This window comes from Rhinolophus sinicus, linkage group LG01 (genome assembly GCF_036562045.2).
Source record: "Rhinolophus sinicus isolate RSC01 linkage group LG01, ASM3656204v1, whole genome shotgun sequence".
NCBI classification, from domain to species: Eukaryota; Metazoa; Chordata; class Mammalia; order Chiroptera; family Rhinolophidae; genus Rhinolophus; species Rhinolophus sinicus.
The window spans coordinates 206,208,218-206,222,057 of NC_133751.1; positions in this window are offsets into that span (position 1 = coordinate 206,208,218).

A 13,840-nucleotide genomic window follows, 5' to 3' on the forward strand; every position below is an offset into this window, starting at 1 on the left:
AGCATATCTGGAAACATACCTCCAAGTGTTTACTTGGACTCCAAAATTAAAATACGTGCTGAATTTAAGCACAGGGACACACAGGGACTGAGGTTTGCTGCTGAAAATACCCGATAGCTTTTTGGGAACATAAAGTTCTTTTCTTTTTCCTGTAAGCACGTGATGGGGAAAAGACTTAGATATCAGGTTTGATTAAAGAATGTTTTTCCAGAACATTTATTCTTGGGGATGAGTGAGGGCTTGAGCCTCAAGCTGGGGCTCTTTCCTTCCAGGAATGTAGTCTTTTGGCTGCATTCTCTCTTGGAATGCTTTTGAGTAAGTGGCGATTTGAAGAAGGGGGTTCATTGGATCTGTGCCATCATCTCACAGATAGGGAAACTGAGGGGCGGGCAGGGGGTTGGCCCTCCCACATGATTAGTTCATGACAGAGCTGAGACCTGATTCCAGAATCCCAGCTCCAAGACTAGTTGGGATTTCCTCTGCACCCGGCTGTCTCCCCTGATTGATTTCCTGACAGAGACTGAATACCCTGCTTCTGAGTAATGTCATGTCTTTATATAAACTCCAAGTCATAATGCACGCTTTGGGGCAAGGCAAAACTTCCTTCTAACTCAAGAAAACCATGATTTCTTTATAAGACGGTAGACTTTAAAATACATCTAAGTTGACTGTAGGTGTAACTTTCACTGGTCAGCTCAGAGAAAAGAGGTATGACCATGCGAAGGCAGTTTCTTGCTGTGGTTTTTGCTGCAGGAATCAGGAAAAGGAATCTCGTTTCTCTCCATTTTAGTCAATTGATGTGGGGGTTATTTTGTGATTTTTGAAACCAATCTACTAAATGTCATACTAAATGTAGGAAGCTGCAAACAGGCTTTGGGGCCTTTATTTTTATGTTGTACTTTTGCTTTCTTCCTGAAGGCAGCAACTTAAAGAATAGAATGACTAAAGGGAAGATGTGGAAATTTAGCTCAACAGTTGGCTCAAATAATAGAACCCTTTCATGTTCTCTCCAGAGTTCTCTATTCATGTATCATGATGCCAAGTTTGGGTTAAGTTACAGCCAAGTATGTTGCCTTTGCCCATTCAATTTATTCCTGGCAAACTTCAGAGAGTATTTATAATAAAGTCCCATTTCGAACAGTCTATTGCCCCAGTGGAGTTCTAATAACACGGGGTATTTATTTAATGTCTAACTCGAGGAGTTCAAAGCACTTTACAGACATTCCTTGACTGATCTTAATATCCTTGCAAGATTTACAGATTGCAAAAGTCAACCGAGGCACGGAAACGCGCTTGAGATCACCCAGGAAGACCACGGAACTCTCCAGACGAATCCCACACCTCTGACATTTAGAAGTTTCCTTGCCTCAGATGGTGAAGCACCCCCAACCTCCTGTGTCAGTGTGGTTGTTTATTTCTCCATGGAGATCTTTAATTAAGGAAAGCAGACACCTCACGAACACTTCTGTTTGCATGGCACAGCATTAATTGGGCAAAATATCTTTTTAATACTTCGATTCTTTGGCAGTGAGGTTAGCATTTTGGTAGCTAAATAATAGACAGTTTGGGAGGCGTGCCATTTGGATTAAAGCAGTAGCATGATTTTTCCACAGCTCCCAGAGGAGATGCACTCTTGCCTTTAGGGTGTGTGTATGGGGGGAGTGGGGGTGAGGGGGCGGGAACCATGGGGCTGTGGGGTGAACGGTGGAGAAGCCGTCAAAGGCGATGGTCAGATACCTCTGTGGCATCTTCAGCTGGAAGACGCCAGCCTGAACATCATCACCAACCCACCACCTGCGTGTCTGGGGCACTGGCTAGAACATGGTTATTTAGCATTTTCTTGGCACTTTCATGTTTGCAAGTTACAGTTCTGTTAAACTTTGTATTGTGACACATGAAACTTGTTGAAATGATTCAAAGAAGGAGGCAAAGTTTGAAGTATGAGCGCCAGCTGACAGGCCCGTGTGCAGGGCAAGAGGTTTTCCTGTGTTTCACGCGCTGCCAACTGCTTCTCAGACGCACGGTGTGGAAAGGCCATTTCAAAGACTTTCTCTGAGAAGCACAGAGGGAGCGACTGCAGCAGCAGCCCTGGCACGGCGCTGTGGGGAGCTCTTGCAGAAAAGGCTCTTGTCTGTACAACCTGCTCATCTTAGGACCAAGATGTGGTCCCAGGCACCTCTCCAGGATTGTTTGTAGGAGCCGGAATCTAAGCTGGCACTGCTGTTTCCCAGGTTCTTCCTTTCCCGTCACCTGGGGAACCAAATGCTGGAACCTACGCAGTTGGGACCAGTCACATGCATTGGATTGAAAGGCTTAAAGGGTGTTTCACGAGGCTGACTCTGGAGCCAGACTGACTTGGATGTTGGCTCCAGCCAGCAGTTGTATGACTGGGAACCATTCACTTAGCTTCTGTGTGCCTCAGTTTCCTCATCCGTAAAATGGGAATGATAATAATAGTATCTTGGCACAGAATCAGTGCCTTATTAGTTTATTAGCTATTGTTATTATTCCTATGAATGTCACAGAGCAGATAAACTGTTCAGCTTCTGTCTCTCTCCTTGAAACTGATGGCAAAGATTAACGGTAAGACAAAAATAGGTGAGAGCAAATGTCATCAGCACTGAGAGTAGAGGCAGGAGGGTCTGTGGTGGGGAGCACTGAGGCTTTCTGCCAGACGTGGCAAAGTGACATAGGACTGCAGGGGTCACCTCATCTTTCCCCAGAAGTCAGTGAGGGTCGTGAGTGTCGGTAGGGGGTGTGCAGGGAACCTCACCGTACTCCAGCCTCGGAGGCAGGGCCCGACGTGACACTGGGCCACCTGGAGCTGCCTCTTGGCTTCCCTTTGCCCCCATCCACAGTGACCCTCAGGGAGGCCCCCCGAAACCCTTGCTGATGTGAAGTTCGTCTCTCAGTGGCCCCTCCCGTCCCAGTGGGATCATCTGATTTCACCAGCACGTTCATGACCCACAGTCTCATTCCAGGTGAGAGGAAGTACTTCTCCAATTTGGCAGGTGTGGTGCCAGACAGAGCCATCCAAGGCCACCCTGGGTGCTGGAGTGGTGGGCTGACTGGGCGGGCAGCCAGATGTGGACAACTGGGTATCCATGTGAGGGTCTCACCAAGAAAGGGGACGCCAGGCAGAGAGCACGTGGTCGACCAAGGCCACACTCCCCACTAGGGCCCTGCGACCCAACATGTCAGTGCAATTCTGTGTCTGCCTACCCTCCAGCTGAAAGTCTGGGTGCATGTGCAGGGAGGAAGTGTGGAGAGAGGAGGCAAGCACAGAGCGGCTCCCACTGTTTTGGTCAGATAGCATCCTGTGACATCCTAGACCAGCACAGTTACCCAGGAGGAGATTCGGCAACATGAGAGGACAAAAACTTTCTCTCTATGTAATCGACAGAGAGAAACATACTAAAAAAATGTACCACGGGAAACGGGAATCTAAATTATGATCTTTCCCCTCTTACACATTCTGCACAGTAAAATACGAACTATAATAGAAGACAGAGATGAGAAAGAAAATGGCTGGCAAGAAAACAAGGTTAGAGAAAAATAAAGCTGTAAGAGAATTTAAAATGGGATTCGAAAGGTAAACACAGTCGGAATTCAGAAAATTGAATCAGGCAGTCTTTAGACGCTCTTTAAAAATATGGTGGAAAAGATGAAGAATGTCAGAAAAAAATATAACAGCTATGTGTGGATGACAGGGTGGTGTTCTGATGTACTGATGACTTTTATTCTTTTTTAAAAAAGGCATTCAACGCAGGAAAGAATGCTCATCAGGCAGATTGTAGAAACACATCTGTCTGGACCTTCAAACCAAACCGAACAACAGCAAGAACAAAACACTTTGCATTGACGTTAGGGAAAAGGGACTTGCCAGAGATAAACAGGAGTGGAAGATCGTTCCTTGGCTTTAAGAGATCAGTTAAAGAAAAACATGAGCGTGAGGATTTGAATGCTGTAAATCGTAACTGTGAATTGAGAGCCGAGAGTCAACTGGTATACCCTCCAAAGGGAGAATCCGGCACCTTCTAACTACCCCAGGGGACATCTGCAAAAATTGGCTATACAGTCAGCTATTTTTAAAAACCTCAATAAATTACAAAGAACAGAAATAGTACTATCCGTGTCCCTTCACCGCCATGCAGTAAAACTCGAGCGAAATAATGAAGATATAAACAGGAAACTGCGGCCACGGGAAAAATGAAAACAAAGCAAGACAAAGCAAAACATTCCTACATAGTTGGGTCCAAGAAGAAATGGAAACCACAGTTAACAGGCCACTAAAATATATGATGTTGTGCAAAACTTCGGCCTCAGTGAGGAAAGATGCATCCTACAGCACTGATTCCAACAGTGAAAAATGGAACATCCAAAATAGCCAACAATGAGGGTTCAGTTAAAAACATTACAGCACATTCTTGCCCTTGCAACAGAATAGCACACGGCCATTAAAAGAACTTTATTGACATGGAACGATGCCCATGACATGTTTTAAGTAAGAAAGCTAGGTGTACAGATTCGTCCCCCTTTTTAAAACTGAGGTTAGGTTTTCTCTGTGGGTGGTAGGGTAATGCACAGATTTTATTTTTCTTTCTGCTTATGGCTGCTTTCTGCTTTGTCTGGAGGGGCATGCATTAATTAGGTCTCAAAATAGGCAAACATATATAGACAAAGGAGGGGCTAGGGTAAAGATGTGACATCATAACAAAGGAAAACATCCAGTGACTTCATGTGGGTCCCCGAGAGTATGGAATTCATTGTGCGGGGTTTTGCCTGTTTAGCATCTTCGGAGAATGTGTACTTCAGATATGCTCATCTGGGTACATTTTCATTAGCAACTTTATGAACGTCCTCTGAACAGGCCCCCGTGATGGTTTCCACTGTTTGCGTGATAACTGTACCCCACTAACTAACTGGCAATGGTTTAAGGATCCTGGAACCAGTTGCTAATGTTTAACTTTATTTGTAGAAACACAGTGGCATGTGTAAACAAGACAAATTCCTCTGAGCTGTGTGCCAAACGCTGGCTGCAGGGTACAATCACCCAGGATACCCCCAAATCTGCCCTGGTCCAGAATCCAGTTGCCAGAGATTCTGACTAGATGAGGTGACTCAGACCCATGGGGTAGGACGCTGGCCTCCAACTTTGTGGTCATACTCCCTGCATTGCCCTGGAATGAACCCAGGGTGACGGCTGTCAACACATCAGCGGGTGTACCTGCATACGGCACCCGCTCCCACTCTGCCTGTGACCCAGCTCCCTGAGCCTTGAATGCACGCAGGTCTGGACCGGGGCTAGCCCCTACCCAGCTGAGCCATAGTTTGGACCTGGGACCAATGAATGTAATGAGTCTCTTTTGGTGCTTGGTGGGGAAGTAATAGGGAGCTGAGCAAGCATGAGCTCATTGAAACAGAACGCTGGACTGTGAGGGAGATCATTCTACAGGGGTGCAGAGGGTCAGTGGTGAGAGATGATGAGGGGGAGAGGGAAGGGAGGGCTGGCGGAGGGGCAGGGGAAAGAGGGAGCGAGGACAGAACAGGGGGGTGTTAGCCAGGCCCATGCACAGACCCCTCTGAACTTGACACTGAGCTCAATGAGGCAACCTGCTCCCTCCCCACAAATGCCCCATTTAGGCTAGTTGGGATCCTGTTACCCACAACCCAACAATTAACAGCAAGGCCAAATATTTTGTGCTTGAATTATAACAAACCTGATGTTCGTACTAGCAAACACTAAGCAAAGGGAAACAGCCTTAGCATGTAAATGACACTATAACCATAGTCACAGTTTCTTCTTAAGCATGTAACAACATTTGCAAACCTTATGGACAAATCAGAAAAAAACAACATTTGTATAAAGCAGAAAGCCATGAATTGGGTTTATACAATTCAAAAACTATTTACAGAACTCGATCCCAGTTAAGAGTCAACAAAACATTTATAGGACAGTGGTGCCATGGACTAGAAATGTTGAACAACAACACGAGCGTCTAGCTAGGAACCATGCGACGTCCCAGGCAGCGGCTCAGGCTGCACAGCGCTTAGTCCCTCCTACAAAGGAGGAGTGAGGTGACGGGTCGGGACAAGGGAGGGTCGTCCTGAGCGCTCTGGTCAGCCCATCCGCCAGTGCTGTCAGATTTAGCAAAGAGACACACAAAACGCTCAACTAAATTTAAATTCCACATAAACGTTGGCTAAATTTTTTTCAGTGTAGGTATATCCTAAATACTACATGAGCTATATTAAGACAATTTGTTGATTATCCGCAATTAAAATTTAGCTGGGCATCCTGTATTTTATCTGGCAACCCTACCCCATTATCCCAAGAATGGCTTAATTAGTTTTCAAAAGTCATGTTCATTGAATTGTCTTTTGTGTTTTCTCCTTTCTCTCTCTCTCCTTGACTTTCATCACTGTGTCATGTAGTCCCTTTCCATCCAGAAGGTACCAGACAATGCGCTTTATCTCAAGAGCCCTGCAATACCGTTCCTGCAGTGTCACCACATTTAGATGACGCTGGTACCTTGAGTGCAAAACACCGGCAACTGTGTGTCCACATGTTTGGTGCTGCCTGTATATTTCCTTGGGAAGCAGTGTGTCAGCATCTTGAAAGGGTGAGCCAAGTGGAAAACTGGCTAGATGCTCTCCCACCCCAGAAGCAAGCTTTTGAGAACTTGAAACCTAAAATCAGCCCCGCGGAAGGTGACTTACTGAATTTGTGTGTTAACAGCACCATCTGAACCATTTTCAATTTCTTTGTTGGTGTTTGGTCCCACAGAGCGGGGACCTGTGAACTTAGCATCTCTCTCCTTCCTGAGCAGGGACAGGTGACAAGGCCTAAGTGTATTTTTCTTCAGGAACTTTGGCCCCCACGGGCCATCTCTCTATGTGCTGGGGAATCGTAGTGGTGTCGACATTTCAAAATGATTCCAGGGTTGTTATGTGAAGCCTTTGTTTCGTCTTCCGTTCCTTATTTTCTTGACTCAGCCCCAGCTGACTAAATGCCCTGAGATATCAGCCAGGGCTGGGACTGAGAGGCCAGCGGGGGCCATGAGCTGCACCCCACCGCCCGCCACCCCAAGCAGTGGAGCAAGTGAAGGAGGTGCTTGCTTTAGGGGTTCAGGACACATGGCACCTTTCTGTGCCTGCGCGTCTATCTAACTGCCCCAGGGAGAGACAGTAACTTCTGCAGGCCTCACCCTTGTTTGCGCCTTGGCTCCAGCAAACATGCCCGTGAACCCCACCCAGCAACCAGCCTCTGATGCAGCCCCTTGGCTCCCCTTCCTCCCTGAGGTTACCCTTTCGTCAAAGGAAAACAAAGTGGTACTTAGTCATAAAAAATAAAATGCAAGTTCCCCCTTTTACTGGGACTCAGGCTATACCATTGTTTCCTCTGGCAGAAGGGGTCCAGGAGGGAGGCTGGCTGGTCAGCGCTGTCCACTTACAGGCGGCTCCAGCTGGATGCCCCCACCCCCACCCCCAGCAACTGGTCTGTCCTGCACTTTCATGTTGCAGATGCTGGGCCCAAGGTCAGAGAGCACAGGTGCCCGCTGACCAGGGGCAGGGGCAGGGGCAGGGGCAGGTATCCTTGTCCTGGCTCCTGGGCCAGTGTCACGTCCAGGGGCGGGGACGGAGAAGTCCACAGCAGTCGCCACCCCTTTCCTTTCTCTTCCTTTTGAAGTGGGCTTGAGGCATCAGGGACTTCCAACAACCCGACACGAGCAGAGCAAGCTGTGCGAAGAGGGGTTGCAGCTTCCATGGGCTGATGCTGCCCTGAGGGGCCTCGGGCTGGGGGCTTCCCACCTGCATTTGAGCCACATGAGGCTTTTGGATTTTCAGGCCAGGAGTCTTGGAACTACCTTATCATGAGACACAATTAATTAGAAGTTTAATTGTGTTCTTCCTGTGCCATTTGTAGCTAAGAAAACAGAGCTCTCTGAGTGCAGCCCCCACATTGTCTACCCTCAGGGGCAGGTAGAGGGCGGGAGCTCAGTCTGGGGACACAGGTTCCTGCTGGCCACTGATCCGCCAGCCAGCCCCGCAGGCAGTGTTTTTGCCTGATTTCGCAGTGACGACCCCCCAGGATGAGGTGGGCCATGTGGTTTACCAAGCGGGCTGCTACAGTGCACTGGAACCCAAGTCCCCTGCTCTGCGCCCCAAGCCAGCTGTACTTCTTGATGGGTTTCTGACACCATTGAGACCCCAGACACCTGCAGACGGTGCAGAAGGGCAGTTCTGAGAATGAGGGTCTCATAAACCTCAATGAGAGAAGAAACCAGGGAGGCAACTTGGATCTCTTCCACTTCCAACCCTACCAGCCCTGTGACTTCGGAATATGTTACTCTCTGGTTTTGTTTTCCTGGAATTCACTCAGAAGAAAGAGGGTGTGGATCTTTCTCGTAGGAGATTTTATTCTTGTCTCCATAGACTTAAGGGCAAAAAAGTGAACACAGAAACACCTTGATCTGCCAATTTCCAGGAACCCAGGTTGGCTTTGCTTCAAAGAGAAGCAAAGCAGCTTCATCCGCCCTGGAATTTGGGGCGGGAGCTTGTCCTAGACAGACCGCGGCTCCCGGGGAGCCCTGAAGGCCAGGACACTCTGCTTAGTGCGAATCCTGACTCTCACAGCAACCTGCCAGGTGGATGAGGTTCATCCCCCCGCTCGGTCTGGCAGATAAGCGAGCTCATGCTGAGGACAGATGTGACCTAAGGTCCTTGCTGTGAATGGCGGTGCTGGGATAGAACCTACTGGCGGTTCCATCCCCCCAAATGTCATTTGTCTACAAATAGACAAAATAGTAAGCCAGGTAAGGTGTGCCTGTGTTCCATCTCCACTTTCTAAATCTCCTCCTGGGTGTGAAACCCATTTAGGGCTCCCAGTAGCGGCCCGTCTCCAACCTTGTCTTCCTGTGAGAACAGAATTCGCATTCGTCTGTGGTCGCTTCCCTTGCTGTCGTACATACGGCCCGCGATGTCTGAACTCTCTGAGAGCCTGTGTCTTTCCCGGAGCTCAGTCTGTCTGCCCCTCAGGGTGTCTATATAAGGATTAAACGAGAGGGTTGTGTGGGCTTTGGGCCTGGTGCCTGGCGCACAGGAGAAATTCAATATTTAATGGGTAATGATATTAGATGTGTAATGGTCACGTATTTCAGCCATTATTTTACCTCGAGACAGTTGCATTTTGAGACTTTCTCCTCCACCAGGATTAAAAGACATTCTGTATATGACCTGTAGGCATGAGACGTGTGAATAGAGGGACCCCACAATCACTCCACGAAGAAGGCCAGTCCTAAGGTCAGAGTCAAATGGCTGCATGGCCCAGCCACTGACCTGTCATGACCCTGATACCGTGGAGGCTGGGCAGCAGGCAGTTACAGTAGATTCCAGAAGAGAAGCCTGGCCCAGCCCACGGTGTCTCCCTGAGAGCAGCCCACCTGTCTGCCTGATGGAGGTACCTGTCAATGTTGGCTGTGGAAATCCCAGCTCCAGAAGCTTTTGGGGAAAAAGAAGGCCAGTCTCTCATTCCTGAATCTAAGTCAGTTGTAATCCCAACTTCAACTGCTCAAAGCAGAAGGAGAAGGTCCATCCATTTTGCTGTGCCTTGGGCGCCAGCCCCAGCCTGCCTCCCCCGCCCTCTGCACGAGAGAACCTCCCCCTGGGCTCCACCCTACGTCTAGGGTGCAGGAGGAGCCAGTCTCCCACTTACTGGCCTCTTCCTGGCCTTGCTGATGCCCTGAGCTTATCCCAGACCAAGGGAATCTAGGCGGGAATTTCTTGCACGGAGATGGTTTCAGCGTCTTCCTCTTCCTTCCTGCTCCCTGCAAGCCCCAGGAGAGAGCATTTGAGGCAGCTTCCCTGCCTGTGCTTCCTGCAGTCCACCAACTGCTCGCTGCTCCAGCCAGAGGTCTCAGTGACCACTTCTGACCCTCCCACCCACTCACAAATGGATCTTGCATCCTCGCACCCTCTGCCTTTGTCCATATGCCTGGGATCCTGCAAGAAACTGCGCTCAGCGTGCTTGCACATTGACCACTATGTCCTGTCTCCATGCAAAAGCCAGGGTGACAGTTTACAAAACATCTCTCTCCTTAAAGCCCTCTGAAACCCCAACACTTCATTCAAAATAAAATAAAATCCCAACTCCTTGCCATGGCCAATTCCTGCCCTGCCTGGCCCTGCTCTCTTACTGAGCAACCCATTTTTTCTGTGTTTCTCCCCATCTTTTCGTGTTTCTCCCCATCTTTTCCGTGTTTCTTTTCATCATTAATCATGTCAGGCTTTTTCCTGCCCCAGGCCCTTTGCACATGCAGCAGGTGCTCTGCCTGCATCACCCCTTCCCCTCTGTTAGCAGGGTCACTCCTTTTCATCCCTTAGTCCTCAGCTGAAATGTCACCCTCCAGCTGATCAAACTACCTCGCTGGGTCTCCTGCCCCTCGAGTTCTCTGCCACTTGATCCCCGTGTGCCCAATAACACTTAGATTCGGTCACCACCTCTCCTGGGCCATGGAAGGGCCCAGGGGCAGAGTCAATCCCTTCTGCTCACCACTGTGTCCCCTGGGACTGCAGAGCCTGGCGCCAAGCAGGGCCTGGCTGGGCATTGTCTGCTGAGTGGCTGGTGCAGCTGAAGCTCAGCTCTGCCAGCGGTGGGTGAGAGCAGGTCCCAGTCCACATCCTGCCCTGCGTCTGTCCCCCTATGATGCAATTCTTACCGCCTCACCCCCTAATCCAGCACTGCTTTCGCTCTCAGTCTCAGTTCGCCTTTTATGATTATTTCCAAAACTGGATGCAAAATGCTCGTCAGGCAGAAGCTGAAAACCACCGGGCCCTATGGAAGCGGCACCACCCCTTCATGCCTGGTGTGTGTGTGTGTGTGTGTGTGTGTGTGTGTGTGTGTGTGTGAGTGTGAGTGTGTGTGTGCGCGCACCTGTGCACACCACTCAGCTGCTAGCCCAAAGTGGGATGGACCCTTTTGGAGTGATCTGTGACAGGCCAGGGCTTCTTGCATTTGACCTGACAGCAGGCCCCGGGCCGGCATGCTGGGGCCCCAGGAGGAGGCTGACTTGTGCGTAGCAGGCGGATATGAACCCAGAGATGTGAGCCTGACAGCTTCCCTGGGCCCCAGCCCCACAGCAGCACCCGCCCCAAGCTGCCTTCCTTAACCTGCTGTGGAAGCTTCTTCACCCCCTCCAAGCCCAGATGTGAAGCTGTTTCCAGACAGGAAGTGGAGAGGGGACAGTCTGGGGCCGCTCAGCCTTCCCTGGTTGTGTGGAGCTTGTCAGCACTTGAACAGCAGTCCAGAAAACTGGGGTGTCCTCACCAGGACTGACCGACATGTCCAGGGCAGGGCCAGAGCTGGAAATCAGCAGGAGGGCAGGGCCGAGAGGAGGCCCAGTCAGAGCCAGGGCAGGCCCCCTGGGGTGTTTGGGAAGACAGGCTTCAGATGTGGGGTAAAGGCAGACAGCACAGAGGACTCAGATGGAAGATTCTGGAACAGAGTGCACAAAGTCAAGGGTCTCGCTGGTATGACTAGTGTGGAAAGCAGGTCTCCTGCAGGGACTGCCCTACAGACCTGAGCAGAGCCTCTCAGAGGCTTGGAGAGGTGACACCTGCCAGGAAGGATGCCTCCCAGCTGTGTCACCTGCATGCCTGGGAGGTTTGCTGAAAGAAAAATATGAGGCCTGCTCCGGAATATGACAGCATGCATTTGGGGCTTCAGGTTGGCAAAGCAGAAGCCTGCACTTTGCATGTCGGATGGATATATCAGGGAGTCGGGCGGGGTTTTGTTTCTTTCTCATTGCTGAGCTCATGGCATCAGGACCATGGGTTTATCTGCGACTCCGGGGCCGCTCTACCCCTGGCTCCTGCACACAGGCCTGTATCAGACCTGAACATCTGCCTGAAGTCCGAGCCTCCCATCCCCTCCCATCTGGCCTGGGCTCCAGGACGTGAGGTCCAGCGGCTGTGGGTATGTCCCCATTGCAGAGGGTGAGCAGTCCTTTCATGAGCTCCCGGGAAGGGAAGCTATCCATTGAGCTGAAGCCACTGTGGGTGGTTCCTTTTGCAAAATGATCCATAAGCCCCTAAGTTGTCTGTCCTGAGAATTGGCGTTTTCACTCTTCCAGGTTTTTAAAGAGGAGCTACAGCTGCAATTCAGTTTATTATGAAGGCTGTTTATTACAGAAAACTCTTTTATGCTTTTTCTTTCAGTTCCCTCATCTGTAAAAGCAATCATAAGGTCCCCACTTATCTTCACGGAGAGCTCCTGAATGCCGTGGGAATAGAAAGATGCTTGGGGAATGACTCTGGTTTCCAGGGTGATGCCTGGGCTGGGAGGGGCCATGAGCCGTGGCTGGGGGTGGGGTGTTGCAAGAAGGGCTTGGAGCCCAGACCTCACTGAGGTGGCTGCCTCTGCACCTGAGAAAGGGTTTCATTGAGCTGTTCCAATGCCACAAGGTGTGTCTCTCCCACCTGCACAGCACACTCCCCTCCCCCCTGCACTTCTGGGTCCCTGGGGACTCAGAAGACCTGGGATGGATGCCAGGCTTGGAGAGGGGCACTGCCCTTCTCTGAGAACCATGATGCTAAGGATGGTCCTCTAGGGGGAGCTCCTGGGTGGGGGTGGGCTGTGGAGTCTGTGGGGGTGGGACAGGTCCTGTTCCCAAGTGGAGACGGCCCAGGAATGCTGATTTGGGGTCGAGCATTTTGAATTGGTTTGAATCCAAATGAATGCATATCCAAAAATATGACAGGCATTCATGTTCCAGAAATACACTCAGAGAAAGCCAAGTAGCTCAGGGACCACCCAGCAGACAAGCTCAGCTGACAATAGACACTCCACTTGCAACCCAATTTGCTTCTCCAATTCTGGGGGCTGGGGAGGCGTTTAGAATGTTCTACTTAAGTAAACACACTCGTCAGAAGCAGAAGATGAACTCACCCATGTCGGGGCCTAAAGCACCAGCTGCATGCTGTCCACCACTGTTGGCCGCTGCAGATGTGGGGGGTGACCCTCTAGGGCTGCACTCACGCCCCGCCCCCCCATCGCCCGGGTCCACCATTTCCCTGCTTTGGTGCACGGAGTTGGGAATCTGAGACGTTGGTGTAGCATCCAGCTACTTTGGTCAAACCTTCCAATTTAACCTTTTTACACCCAACTGAGCAATTCCTAGGAGTTGAAGGAAGGTATTGACACAGGAGGATTTGAGGGCACGTGCTGCTTCCGCCAGTGAAGAGCCTGAGCAGGTGTCCGTGTGCGGTCACCTCGAGGGTCGAATGTCAGGCTGAAGTAGATTGTTTCCTAGGTGGCTCTGAGCTGCAAAACTACCTTAGCGTCTGTGAGCCCTGTGGCCCGAGCAGAGCTGGTAAGAGACGGGAGGGCTGTCTGCTGGAGGGGAGCACTTGGCGTCACTGGAAGTAATACCCTCTGTCTCAGAGCTGTGGCAAGGGGAGACAGCTTCCAGGGGGTGGGGGAGGGTGGCCCTTGCAGGGAGCCTGACCATTTATTCATTTCCTGGAGGTGGGGCAAATTATAATTCGGAAGGTACTTACAAAGTGAAACCGAGTGTCCTTAGGACTTCAAATAAATTTAGTTTTAAATCCTAGAAATCATATCCCTCTCTCTCTACACCCCTCAGAGACCTAGCCTTTCCCCCAGATAATCAGCGGCCCCCGGGGCAGCAGAGGACAGTAGCCGGGACCTGACTAATGGTCGCAAGGTCCGGACCTCAGGCGGGAACAGGGATCAAGAGAACATCTTACCTAAGTTGTGTTTCAGCTCCTGAGCCCTAAGGGGGAGCGACACCCGGGCTACTTTCCCGTGAGACCGGACAAG